We start from the raw sequence: 13,522 nt of genomic DNA on the forward strand, positions 1-13,522 counted from the left end.
AGTGGGGGTGGGGGGATCTTGGAGGGTCCTGGGCAGACCAGGGTAATGGCCAACATGGGTTTTAAGGAGAGCAATGGGCAGTCCTGTGTTATGTGAAAACCAAGTGTACAGGCCTCTTGACCCACTAGCATCTCTCCCCATGGCCACATCTCCCATCAACCAACCACTCCTGTCTGATTCATCTTTGTCATTGCAAGGTCTGGGAGAAGGTCAAGCAAGGTGGGTGGGTGAGAGCAGAGGCCCAGTGTCCAGCACCTTCCACTGGGGCAATGCCTGAGAGAGCCCTCAGAGATGTGACCCCCAGCAGGCCAGCAGGTAAAGGGGCCCAGGGCAGTGGTCATGGGCCAAGCCGGTCTCCCCAGCCCAGGCTCTCCCACTGGGCTGTCATGGGCGGGGCGGGGGGGGGGGGTGGTCTGCCCCTACAAGACAGAGGCACTCCTAACCGTTTTGGGCAGGGAGGGACTCACAGATGACTCCGGGCACTTCCAAGTGCTGCTGATCCTATCAAACAGGAGCCAGGATTAAAAATAAACTGGCAAGCAATGGAGACCCACCCCACCCCCACCCAGCTGCCCTCTATATTTGATGCGTCCCTCCTGCCTGAAGGTTAGCAGGGATTTGGGAGACACTGGGATGGGATGAAGCTGGGATGGGCCAAACCACTGCAGGAGGCCCAGGTCCCTGGGGACGTCCACCCCAACTTCCCCAGAGAGGCCAGCAGCACCCAGGACCCTGGGCTGCCTGCAGACCAGCCCCCAAGCAGGTCTGAGCTGCACCCAGCGGCTCCTGGCTCACGCGCTGCTGTCAGCCCCGTGGGAACCAAGTCACCCTGGAGCTAGGCTGTGCCAGGAGGCCATGCTGCCCAGGGCTGTGGCCACTGCTGGTGGAGTGCAGCATCCTCCCTGAAGGTCCAGCGTGCCGGCCCCCCCGGCGGGGGTCTCAGGTGGTTTCTCCAAAGTGCCTCTGTGTCCCCAGGATGGGCCCCATCCACCCGCAGGTGGGCTGCCTGCAGGGCCCTAGGGGCCTGGCCCCTCGGCCGCCACCGCCCAGAGATACTCGAGCTCACTTGGACAGGAGAGTAAATAAGGTATAATGAATGCTGAATAATAACACACCAACAGTGCTAAAGAAGCCCTAACCACTGCGTCGCCCTGAAAACTAACAAGTACCACCTACTGCATAGTACTTAGTAACTACTGGTCATTGACTAGTGCTGAATACTAAATACTACAGAATCCCAGTCACCAAGCCCTGCGAGTTCACCAAGCGCTGGGCGGGGCTACCAGGCCGCCGAGCACCCATTGACCAAGAGTCCACTGGACACAGACAGGCAAACCACGGCGCCCAAGGTCACAGCCAAGGAGGGCAGAACTTACAGTCAGCTCGGAAGGCCTGAGCCAGGCCCGTGTTACTTCTGGACAGAAGCCAAATGGGTCCCACCTGTGCTCCTCCCCTCCCCCTCCCCCTTGCCCTCCTTCTCCCAAATCTAAGCCACCTGTCACAATGGCCCCCATAGCAACAAGGGGTATGGGTGTGTGTGTTGGGGAGGTGGGATGAGCAAAAAGAGGCCCATCAGCCTGGTGCAGCCTCACAGCCCACCTTTTGGGGAGTAGGGCAGGGGGAAGGGGTACAGGCGGGCCCCCTTAGTCCCCTCCCGATGCCCCCAGGTGCCCCCAGCCATGAGCTGTTTGGGGAGACACAGGCAGCCCCCTCTTTGGCTGGCTGAGGTTTCATGAGCCTGGGGAAAGAAGATCCAGCTAAAATTAACCGTTATCAAGCTGTCAGCCTGGAAATAAACCCTGCTCCTATTGGCTGCCGGTGATGTCACTGCTTGGTTAATAATAACCTGTGAATGCATAACTGACCACCTGCGCATGTGCCTTCCTGTGGGGGCCAAGGCCAGTGGTCATCCTGGTAGCTGCTGCCCAGGTAGTGGCTTGGGGGCAGGGTGGGGTCAGGGCTGAGAGCACCCTCCAGCCTTGTGGGGGTCTCAGAATGACCTCAACTCCTGGCCTGGGGTGCCAGGCTTCCCTCTGACCCCAGGACTTCCGTGCTCACCCTCCCGTGTGGGGTCAGTCTCATCTCATCTCCCAGCCTACCTGGGCAGCACGACCCAGGACAGCGGCCTTGGGGACAAGTTCCTCCCGCCCCCAGCTCCCCGCCAGGGAACTGAGCTGCCAGGGAACTGAGCTGCCCGTGAGGCCGCAAATCAAGTGTTCTCCATGGCGAGGAGGCGCTCTTGGCTGTTGAGCTTCCCTCAGAAAAGTAAGATCACGGCCCCAAATCAGAGAAGTCCTTGCCCTCCCCCCACCCCCGCCTCCGGGGGTGCTGGGCGGGGCCGAGCCCTGGCGGCGCTGCGCGGCCCGGGGGCGGGGCCGGGGCTGGAGAGGGGGCTGGAGAGGGGGCGGCGGGCGCGCGGCTTGCACCCCAGCTAGACCCCAAGGTTAGGCAAGGGCCCCACCAAACGGCCAGCCCAGTGCTCGGTGCCTGGGTCAAGTGACTTCCTAGACAATCCAGGCCCCCACCAGGCCACCCTAGGAAACCCAGGGAGTCTGGGAGGGTATGAGGCCGACCTCAGTGTGCCAGGGAAGCCCAGGGAAGGGGACGGAGCCCCTCAGAGAAGGGAGAGGTCAGCCCGGCCTGCCCTCTCCACCGCCAGCACTTGGGCCACAGGAGCTGTCTGTGGCCCCGTGGGTACCTGCCCAGCACAGCAGGACCTGTTGCCATGGTGACAGAGCACCAACTCCAGGGCTCCACCCCTGCCCAGCGCCCACCTGCTTCTGGGGAAGGGGTCTGGCGGGCTTTGCCCTCTGAGCTCCCGGAGAGCCCCGGGCTCCAGCCTGGCAGCATGAGGAGGGAGTGGCCAGGCCCTGCCAAGAGGTCCACTGCAGGCTACGGGGCCCCTGGAGAGCCCAGGAGAGGGGCCAGCCTCTCTATGGTGGGACAGAGAGACAGAGGGAGAAGCTGGGGAGGGTCTGCAGGCCCACTGCCCTCTCCTCAGGTGGTGGAGGCAGAGGCCACGGTGCTCAGCTCAAGGAGGAGTGTCTCCAGGTGGGACTGCCCTGGGGAGCCTGAAGCTCCTTAGCAACTCTGGACCCTATGTTCTCACCTAGTAGATAGAGCATCCCTGCACTGGGCGATTGGGAATAACCTGCCCTCAGAGCAGGAGGCCTCGTGGGTGTCCTAGGGGTGACAGCACAGGAGGCTGTAGGTGGCATCCTTCTCCCCATCAGTGGTGGAAGCCCAGAGCTTCCCCTTCCCCAGGAAACACACACTGGCCAGACCAAGGAGTCTGGCCCTTGTCTGGGGAGGAGGCCGGGGGGACTGTCCTTGGGAATACTTAGAGAAAAGTGCACGAATGACCAATGTACCTGACCACCCAGATAAGAAATAAACACCCCCTCATGCCCTCCAAGGTGACCGCTGTCCTGACTTCCTAGACCACAGATCACGTCGTCTGCCTGCAAACTTCATAGGCATGGTCTGTGCAGTTTGGATCCTTGTGTCCGGCTTCTCTCGCAGGCCCCCGGGTTTCAGACATTCCTCCGTGCCGTTCGTCTTCACTGCTCAGTAGCGTTCCATTTCCAAGTTCGAACTGCCACAAAGCCGTCTGTCCCCCTGTGGATGCACTTGCGCGAGTATACCCCAGGGGCGGAGCTCTGAGCCACTGGCTGTGTGTGTTCCTCCAGTCATTCGCTTACGGCCTCTAGGCTCAATCCCTGCCCTGTGCTGAGGGACAACGTTGAGCATTTCTACTTTATGGGGAGCAGATGCATTTTGTAGGGCAGGCAATGAAGGATGAACTTATAGCTGAGAGAAAATTGATACCTGGCTTTTTTTTTCTTTGACTATAAGGAAATTTTCCTTTCTTTGCACATCCAGTAATTTTTGGCTGAAGTCTGAAGACTCTGGATCCCGTTCTCTTCCTCTGAGGACCCTTGGTTCTTGTTTTAGCAGCCATTCGATCACTGGACTTGTGGGGCTTGTTTTCATGCTTTCATGCTGGTCTGCAGAACACCCTGCAGGTCTTCCAAGCCCCTCAGGTAGGTAAGATTCAACTTTTAATCTTGGTCCCCAGCTCTTCGTGGGGCTCAGCTTTAACGTTTCTTAGATGGTCTTAGACTAGACATTACTGTAGGTTGTAGTCTTTTCTCTCTCTCTCTTTTTTAAGTTTTTATTTATTTAAGTTATCTCTGCACCCAACGTGGGGCTTGAACTCAAGACCCTGGAATCAAGAATCACATGCTCCATGACTGAGCCAGCCAGGCGCCCCTGTAGTCTTTTCTCTTAAAAACATAAATCCAAAAGTCTCTCCACCCTAGCTGAGTCCAAACCCCAGTGCTGCCCAGCATGGCTTGTCTTCGGGTATTTTGGTTCCGATCTCAGCCAATGATAGACACAACCTAATTGTCCCCCCAGGATCCATGCCCTGGAATAATTTCTTCCCCGTGAGTGCAGAAGGAAGCTGTGGCTTGCATCTAGCCAATGGAATATGACAAAGGTGGTGAGCCCTGACTCCCTTGATTGGCCTCCGTTATTTAAGACTCTATCTTGGCAGATAGACCAGAGCGAGGGACTCTCCTACCAGCCTTGAAGAAGTGAGCTACCAGGATGTGGAAAGGCCAGTAGGGGCCACATGTCAGGAGACTGTGGGCAGCCCCTGAGAGCTGAGAGTGGCCTCCAGCTGTCCGTCAAAAGAAAGTGGGGACCTGGGGCGCCTGGGTGGCTCAGTTGGTTAGGTGGCTGCCTTCGGCTCAGGTCATGATCCTGGAGTCCCTCGATCGAGTCCCGCATCGGGCTCCCTGCTCCGTGGGGAGTCTGCTTCTCCCTCTGACCCTCCCCCCTCTCATGTGCTCTCTCTCATTCTCTCTCAAATAAATAAATAAAATCTTAAAAAAAAAAAAAGTGGGGACCTGAATCCTACAGCCATGTGACCTTAGAAGAGCCTCAGAAGGACCCCGACAGCCTGACTGAACCCTTTCGAAACCCTGAGCAGAGGCCCCAGGTAAGCCATGCCTGGACTCCCAACCCCAGAGCCGGATATGTGTAATAAACGCATGTTTTATAAAGTCCCTGAATCTGTGGTAATTTGTTATGCAGCAATAGATACTAGTATGGAGACCACAGAATCCGCCGTCTGGGAAGCCTCCAGTGGCCTCCCCCAGCCTGAGCCACGGCCTCGAGCCACAGCCCATGCACTTCCATATGCCGAGCAGCTCCCCACACGCCAGCGGGCCTGCGCACCTGCCTCTGAGCCCACTTGCCTCCGCCCTCTGCCTGGAGCGGTGACCCGCCCGTGGGCCTGCCGTCTGGGTCCACAGCCGCTCGTGGAGGCGGGCTGGCTGGCTACCTGCCACTGCTCTGTGGTCGGAAGCGGAAGCAGAAGTAACACGTGTCCATTTTTTATGCTGAAACAATTTCAGAGTTAGAGAAAAGTTGCCAGAGTAGGTGTCCCAAGCGTTGTCTTCGTCCACACCCGCCGATCGTCGATGTCCACGGACCTATGTGGTCATTCTCTCTCTCTCTCTTTCTCTCTGGGTCTATACATACTCTTTTTTCTGAACCACCTGGGAAGAGGTTGCCTAAGTCACTGCCTTTGTTCCTCAGCAGCCGAGTCTGTATTTCCTACACACTTCAGTCCTCATTCCCGGTCCCAGTGGTGCCCCCTCTGCCGGTGGTGCAGCCCGCAGCTCTGTTTTCCCCTCCAGGACCACACGCTGGCTTCACACGCACGTCCCCTTTCATCGGAAGCAGCCCCTCTGCCACGTGTGTCTTTTGTGACACTGATGTGTTTTAAGAGCTCAGGCCAGGTGTCTTGAAGATGGCCTTCTCTTGGCTTTTCTGATATTCCTGCACCAAGTAATTCAAGTTTTATTTTTCTGCACAGAATTCCAGCAGAGCAACATGGATTCCTCCCAGCGCATCCGAAGGGAAGCTGACTGACATCAGTCTGCTCATTTGTGCTGATGTTATCCTGCGTCACCCAGGGAAGGGGGTGGCCACTAGCTTTTTCTATAGTAAACTTATATTTTCCCTTTGTAATTATTAGCTAATTAATAGGGATGTACCTTGGGTTCTATAAATATCCTGTTCCTCTTCAAAATCCCTCTCTCAGCCTAGCACTCACTGATGACTCTTACCCGAATCAATTTTCGCTATGATGGTTCTGCTTTTTAAATTATTTTTTTAGGGGCACCTGGGTGGCTCAGTCGGTTACACGTCTGCCTTCGGCTCAGGTCATGATCCCAGGGTCCTGGGATAGAGCCCCACATCAGGCTCCTGGTTCAGCAGGGAGCCTGCTTCTCCCTCTCCCCAACCTCCCTGCTCGTGCTGTCAAATAAATAAATAAAATCTTCAAAAATAATAATAAATTATTTCTTGGGGCGCCTGGGTGGTTCAGTCATTAAGCGTCTGCCTTTGGCTCAGGTCATGATCCCAGGGTCCTGGGATCAAGCCCCGCATCGGGCTCCCTGCTCCGCTGGGAGCCTGCTTCTCCCTCTCCCACTCCCCCTGCTTGTGTTCCCTCTCTTGCTGTCTCTCTCTCTGTCAAATAAATAAAATCTTAAAAAAAAAATTATTTTTTAATTTTTATCTTTTTTAGGGGCGCCTGGGTGGCTCAGTCGTTAAGCGTCTGCTTTCGGCTCAGGTCATGATCTCAGGGTCCTGGGATCGAGTCCCTCATCGGGCTGCCTGCTCTATGGGAAGCCTGCTTCTCCCTCTCCCACTCCCCCTGCTTGTGTTCCCACTCTCACTGTGTCTCTCTCTATCAAATAAATAAATAAAATCTTTAAAAAAAATTTTTTTGTCTTTTTAAATTATTATCCAGAAAACTGACTCCTTGGGAAATATACAGTTATATGAATGTTAGCACATGTCCAGATTCCTATAGCTACATCGACCAGGACACAGAGTGATCCATCCCCCAAAACCCTCCTTCTCGCTCTCCGGCTATACTCAGACCTCTCACAGCTGATCTGTCCTCTGCCAGGCCAACATGGAGACTGAAACGTATGCTATGTTCTGGGCGGGGCTTTCTGCACTCTGCATAACATCTGAGATTCATCTGGGTGGTTGTGTGTCGACCATTCATCCCTTTTTGTCAGTAAGATTCCAGGTGTGGATGGACCTCTGTTTACTTCTCCGCTCCTCCCCTGAATGACATTTGGGTGGTTTCCAGTTTGGGCAGTTAGGAATAAAGCTGCCATCGGCCTTTGTACACAAGTTTTTGTATGAACATGTTTGGGTTTCTCTGGGACAAATGGCAGGAGTGGGGCTGCTGGGTCGTGCGGCAGGTGAATGTTTAACCTTTCCAGAAACTGCCAAGCCTGTCTCCAGACCACGGTCCCGTCCTGCATGCCCACAGCAGGGTGTATGAGTCCCAGGTGCTCCGTATCCTCAGTAGCCCTTGGAACTGCTGATTGGATGGTCCTTTCAGCTATTCTTGTGGGCGTGTAATGCCATCTCGTTGAGGGTTTAGCTTGCATTTCTCTGATGGCTGATGACATCGAAGAGCTTCCCATCCGCTGATGGGCGTGTCCTCTTTCGTGAAGTTCTGTCCAGGTCTTTATCCCTTAAAAAAAAAAAAAAAAAACTTTATCAAGATATCTACATACCACAAGTACATCTATTTAAAATGTATAATTCGGTGGCTTTTGGTGTATTTGGAGTCGTGCAACCATCACCACAAACCACTTTTAGGACATTTTCATCACCCCACAAGAAAACCTGTAGCATGTGGTGACCACTCCCATCCCTCCCCTATCTTAAACCAAGCCCACCATGGATTTGCCCATGCTGGACATTCCATATAGAGGGAGTCACGTGACGTGTGGTCATTCACGGCCAGCTCCCTTGCACGTGTTCAAGGCCCTCCCAAGCTGCAGTGTGTATCTGGACCTCCTTCCCTGTTTTAATTGCCAGATGATACCTTGTTGATTAGTTATACCACATTTTGTTCATCTTTCACCCCATGATGGACATTTGGATGCTGCTGTGAACACTCGTGTCCGAGTTTGCTTTGTGGACGTGTTTTCATTCATCCAGGGTCGGTGTCTAGGAGTAAAACTGCCAGGCGAGCATTCCCAACCTTTCAAGGAACAGCCAGACTGTCTTCAAAAGCAGCTGCACCATCTTGCTTCCCGAAGCAACACCAGAGGGTTCTGGTGTCTCCTCATCCTCACCAGTACTGGTTACTGTCAGTCTTTTTTTTTTTTTTTTTTAAGATTTACTGATTTAGGGCGCCTGGGTGGCTCAGTTGGTTAAGCGACTGCCTTCGGCTCAGGTCATGATCCTGGAGTCCCAGGATCGAGTCCCGCATCGGGCTCCCTGCTCGGCAGGGAGTCTGCTTCTCCCTCTGACCCTCCTCCCTCTCGTGCTCTCTGTCTCTCATTCTCTCTCTCTCAAATAAATAAATAAAATCTTTAAAAAAAAAAAGATTTACTGATTTATTTGAGGGGAGGGGCAGAGGGAGAAAAATCTCAAGCAGACTCCCCGCTGAGCGCGGAGCCCAGTGTGGGGCTCGATCCCACAACCTTGAGATCAGGACCTGAGCCAAAACAAAGTCGGTCGCTTAACCGACTGAGCCACCCAGGCGCCCCCGTCTGTCTCTTTGATTACAGTTATTCTAGGAGCATAAAATGACATCTCATTGTGAGTTTGATTTGCATTTCCCTAAGACCAATGATGTCGGGCACGCTTTCATGTGTTTATTGGCCATATATGTATCTTCTTCAGAGAAATGTCTATTCAGATTCTTAGCCCAATTTTTAATTGGGTTGTATATTCTCAGTGTTGAGTTTTGAGAGTTCTTCATGTATTCTGGATAAAAACTCTTGGTTAGATATTCAATTCGCAAATATTTTCTCCCTGTCTGTGCTTGTCTTTTATTCTCTTAACGGTGTCATTCCACAGAACAAAAGTTTTCAATTTTGATGAAATCCAGTGCATCCATATTTTTCTTATATGGATCATGCTTTTCATGCTTTTGTCATTGGATAACCCCAACTCACAAAACTTTCCTCCCATATTTTCCTCTAAAGTTGTATAGTTCTGCATTTCACATTTGTTTGAAGATTTTATTTATTTTATTTATTTGTTTGAGAGAGAAAGTCAGGGGAGGAGCAGAGGGAGAGGGAGAAGCAGGCTCCCCTGACGTGTAATGACGTGATCCCAAGACCCTAGGATCACGACCTGAGCCAAAGGCAGATGCTTAACCAGCTGAGCCACCCAGGTGTCCCTACATTTCACATTTAGATACTTTACCCATTTTGAGTTAATTTTTGTGTAAGATATGAGATTTAGGTCAAGTTTTATTATTCTTCCATAAGGATGCCCAATTCTCCCAGCACCACTTATCGGAAAGATGATACTTTCTCTGTTGAATTGCTTTTGCATCTTCTCAAAACACAGCTGGACATGTGCGTGGGAGGGCTGTTTCTGGACACGGTTCTGTCACCTTGATTTATGTGCCCATCTCTTTACCAAGACCACTCTGACCTTATTGTTGTAGTTTTATAACAATTGCTAAACACAGTGTGTGGGAAGAACGGTCTCTCCAACAATGGTGGAGAGACCGGGTGGTAACTGGGAAACACATGAGAGAGAGTGAATCTAGACCCCTACTTCATGCCAAATATGAAAATCAATTCAAAATGGATCAAAGGCCCAATAAAACTCTAAAACTGTTAGAAGAAAACATGGATGTATGTCTCCAAGACCTTGGATTTTTCATAGATGTGGCACTAAACACATGGGCAGCAAAAGAAAAAATAGGTAAACTGGACTTCATCAGAATTTTGACTTTTGTACAAAAAAGGACACAAGAAAGTGAAAACACAAGCTACAGAATGGGAGAAAATATTTACAAATCACACTGGAAAAGGGCCTAGTATCCGGCAAATATAAGGAACTCTCACAATTCAGTAACAAAGAGGCACATAACTCAATTTGAAAATGGGCAAAGGATCTGAATAAACTTTTATCCAAAGTAGATCCGCAAACGGTCCATAGGCGCATGAAACGATGTTCAATGCAATTACTCACTACGCACCTAATAACGGATCAGCAAAATGTAGGAAGCAAAACCGACAGAATTGAAGGGAGAAGCAAACATTTCCACAGCAGCAGCTGGAGACATCAGTCTGCCACCTGCCATAATGAGTGGGACAAGCAGACGAAGGTAAGTAAGGAAACAGAGGACTTCACACCACAAGCCAAGCAGGTCGGAGACGCACACGGAACACGCCACCCAGCGGCACCTGCGGACGCCCGGGACGGTCCCCAGCAGAGACCGGATGTCAGGCCACAAATTAAGTCGCAGTGGATTTTAAAAGATATTTCCACGAAGGATCTTGAGCCACAATAGGATGAAGTTAGAAACCAGTAGCGGAGGTAACACTGGGAAATTTTCAAGTTTGTAGAAATTAGACAACACGCTCTTAAAGGGGAAGCCACAGGACTCTCAGAAGACAGTTGGAGATGAGAGAAAAGGAAAACAGAACCTACCGGAACTTATGAGATGCAGCAAAAATAGTGCCGAGGAGGTTATTTATGGCGATAAACACAGGTGAAAGCACAAGAAAGGTCTCCTGTCAACATGGTAACGTTCAGACTTAAGAAACTAGAAAGACAAGCACAAGCTAAATCCTAAGCCGGAGGCAGGAAAGGAGATAAAGACGGAGGGAGTGCGAGGGCGCCCTGCCCAGTGAGTGCTCCATCCACAGCCAGACCACTAACACGCGGCCCCACCCGCAGGAGGTACTGAGACCTAAGTCAGGGGGACGAGGGGAAACGGGGTCGGGGGTGTGTTAGTGTTAACGGGGACAGAGTCTCAGTTCCGCAGGATGAGCGTGCATGGAGGCAGGTGGCAGGGAGGGCCACACAACGTTGGGAGCGCAAGTAATGCCACGGAACCACACGATGAAAAATGGTTGACGTTCCGTGTATTTTCCCACAGTAGAAATTTTTATGAGAAAGAGAAAGTACTGAGCCATGGTACAGTGTGGATGAAGCTTGACAAGCCAGGCCGAGGGAAAGAGGCCAGACACAGGAGACCACACGCTGTCTGACTCCACAGAGACCGAAGGCAGGTTAGTGGTCGCGGGGCGGGGGGTGGGGGGGGCTAAGGGGGGCTGAGGGGGCGCGAAGGGAGAGGAGCGGGGGATGGTGGTGCAACGCTGTGAATGTGCTAAATTATTGGCATGGGAACTTTACCCTCAATGAAGGGACTTGGGTACTGCAATTTCGCCATATTCTTATTTTCCAAAAATGTCTCAGTTATTACAGCTCATTTGTCTTCTCACACTGATTTGGGGATCTGCTCGTCTAGATCTTCAGAAATCTTGCTGGAGTTGTTATCGGCATGCATTAGGTCTAGACATCGATTTGCAGGGAATGGACGTCTTTACTGTGTTGAGTCTCTGTTTACTTAATCTTCTTTGGTCTCTTTCATTAGCATTTTATTTTTGACATACATAAACATTTTGCTAGGCTTATACCTAAGTGTTTCATGGACAGAGGGTATCTATTATAAACGGTATTTTTTGAAATGTCTGTTTCCAGCTGTAAATTGCTAGCATATAGACAGACGACTGACTGACTGACCGTGCATCTTGCTCACCGCGTTTATTCAATCAGCTTGTTTGTGGGCTCCTTGATGACAGACCATTGTGCTGTCTGTGGACAGGGATGGATTTATTTCTCATTGTCAATCCGTATGCCTTTTGTTTCTTTTTCTTGCCTTATTGTCCTAAGACGCCCAGCAGGTGTTGAGTAATTTCAGCAAGAGTGGACATCCCCGCCTTGTCCCCAGTCCTGGAGGAAAGACGTGGTCTTTCTCCATCGTGCACAATGCTGGACGTGCTTGCTGTCAGTTCTCCATCAATGCTCTGTGTTAGATTGAAGACCTTCTTCTCTATTTCTCACTTGCTAAGTCGTTACCATGAATGGATGTTGGGCTTTGCCAGTGCTCCTTCCCCGTCATCTGATGCGAGTACTCAGAATCACTTGTGGGCGCGTTTTTACAACAGCGGCTTTAAAGCCTCTTTGTCAGACTGGCCAGCATCTGGGCTTCTCAGCGCTATGTTTGCTGCATTGTCTCCACTGTGTTGAGTTTTCCTGGTGCTTTTATGCCGAGCAATTTTGGATTTTATCCTGACGCTCAGTATTTTTAATGAATGAACTCTTTTCGGTTTGTTGTGTGCCTCGGGTTGAGTTTCAGAGCACTAAAATGGTTGTTTCTGATAGTTCTTTCCAGCTTTATAGTTGCGTTTTGGGGAGAAGGTTTGTTGACCTCCTCACCCCTTCATGCTGGAAATCCGTAATATCTTTTATTACTCAATTCATGCTTTCATCAAATATATTTATTAAATGTCTACTGCATGACAGATTCTTTCTTAGCCATTGGGAACACAAGAGATACAATCTCTATTCCCGTAGATTGTGCTTAACAAACTAGCAAACAAATTAGGTATTTCCAGCAGTGAAAAGCACTATTAATAAAGATCATGTCTAACTTTTGCTGAGCACCTGCTATGTGCTCGGTACTGTCTAAGCATTTACGCGAAGCATCTTAACCTCAAAATAGCACGTGAATCAGGCTCTTTCCATTTCACAGGTAAGACGACAGGAACGGCGGCTGAGTTGCTGCTCCCAGGACATCACCTGGCCACACGAAGTGCCCCCACGTAGTAAGCATTCACCAAATATTAGTCAGGAGCTTTATTTTTTTCTGCAAATGGTGACATCACCCACAGAGGCTCGTGCTCGTGCTAGGGAATCCGGCAGTAGCTGCCCTGGGGAAGGAGACTTCTGACCCGAAGCTGGGGGGCAACGTTGGGCTGCTGTGGTCTCAGTGGGGAGCCTCCTTCTCCAGGAGTAAGCTGAGCCCTGGGAGCCCCAGCCCTGGCCTTGCTTCACCCCAAACACCTGCAGCCACAGTAACAATCCAGGCCCTCCAACAGCAACAGTGCCCGGTCACCAGGGACCACTGTGAGCCCTGCCCCTCCCAGCACAGCTGTTAAGAAGGCACCGTGACCGCTCCCATTCTCCCCAGAAGGGAGCAGAGGCTCCAGGATTCCAGGATGTCACATGGCTGCCGCACTATTGGGAATAGAGCCCCGATCCCAGCGACTCCAGGGCCACCCTGCAGGAGCCTGTGGCCATCAGCCGTGTGTCCAGCCACTCGGCCTCCAGCAGAGGCGTCCCACCCACGTGGGTGTGACCAGACTGGTGCAGCATGCACGCGGCTGGCCCACCGGATGATCTTTCTGCCACCATTTTCCCAGTGGCTGGAGGCTCAGGGGCTGCTTCCCGACACAGAACCCAGCCCTGCCCACCCTGAGCCCCTGACAGCCCTCCACGCACAGGGGCCACCGTCCCCTCAGGGACAGTGGAAGGGAAGGGCTGACCTGTTGTTACTGCCCAGTCTAAAGGGCAGCGGCCGGCTGGTGAGGTCCCACAGCCAGCAGCAGGTGGAGGCCGATCCCCCCCCATGGAGGCCGATCCCCCCCGAGGCCTCACAGCC

The 13,522-nt window shown here is 52.0% G+C and overlaps 1 long non-coding RNA gene across 2 annotated transcripts; it reads left to right on the top strand.

Annotated features, from left to right (window-relative positions):
* The first annotated feature begins 1,876 nt into the window (after positions 1 to 1,876).
* On the top strand, positions 1,877 to 6,236 carry LOC118024049. Of its 2 annotated transcripts, XR_004682985.1 has the most exons (5): positions 1,877 to 1,929; positions 2,026 to 2,265; positions 3,883 to 4,043; positions 4,907 to 5,005; positions 5,888 to 6,236. It is a non-coding gene; the product is annotated as an uncharacterized LOC118024049 (long non-coding RNA). The 2 variants fall into 2 exon arrangements; XR_004682984.1 differs by lacking the exon at positions 1,877 to 1,929 and having other exon boundaries at positions 1,939 to 2,265.
* The last annotated feature ends 7,286 nt before the right edge of the window (positions 6,237 to 13,522 follow it).

The sequence above is a fragment of the Mirounga leonina genome, unplaced genomic scaffold (assembly GCF_011800145.1).
Source record: "Mirounga leonina isolate KUSES-001 unplaced genomic scaffold, KU_Mleo_1.0 Mir_195, whole genome shotgun sequence".
NCBI classification, from domain to species: domain Eukaryota; kingdom Metazoa; phylum Chordata; class Mammalia; order Carnivora; family Phocidae; genus Mirounga; species Mirounga leonina.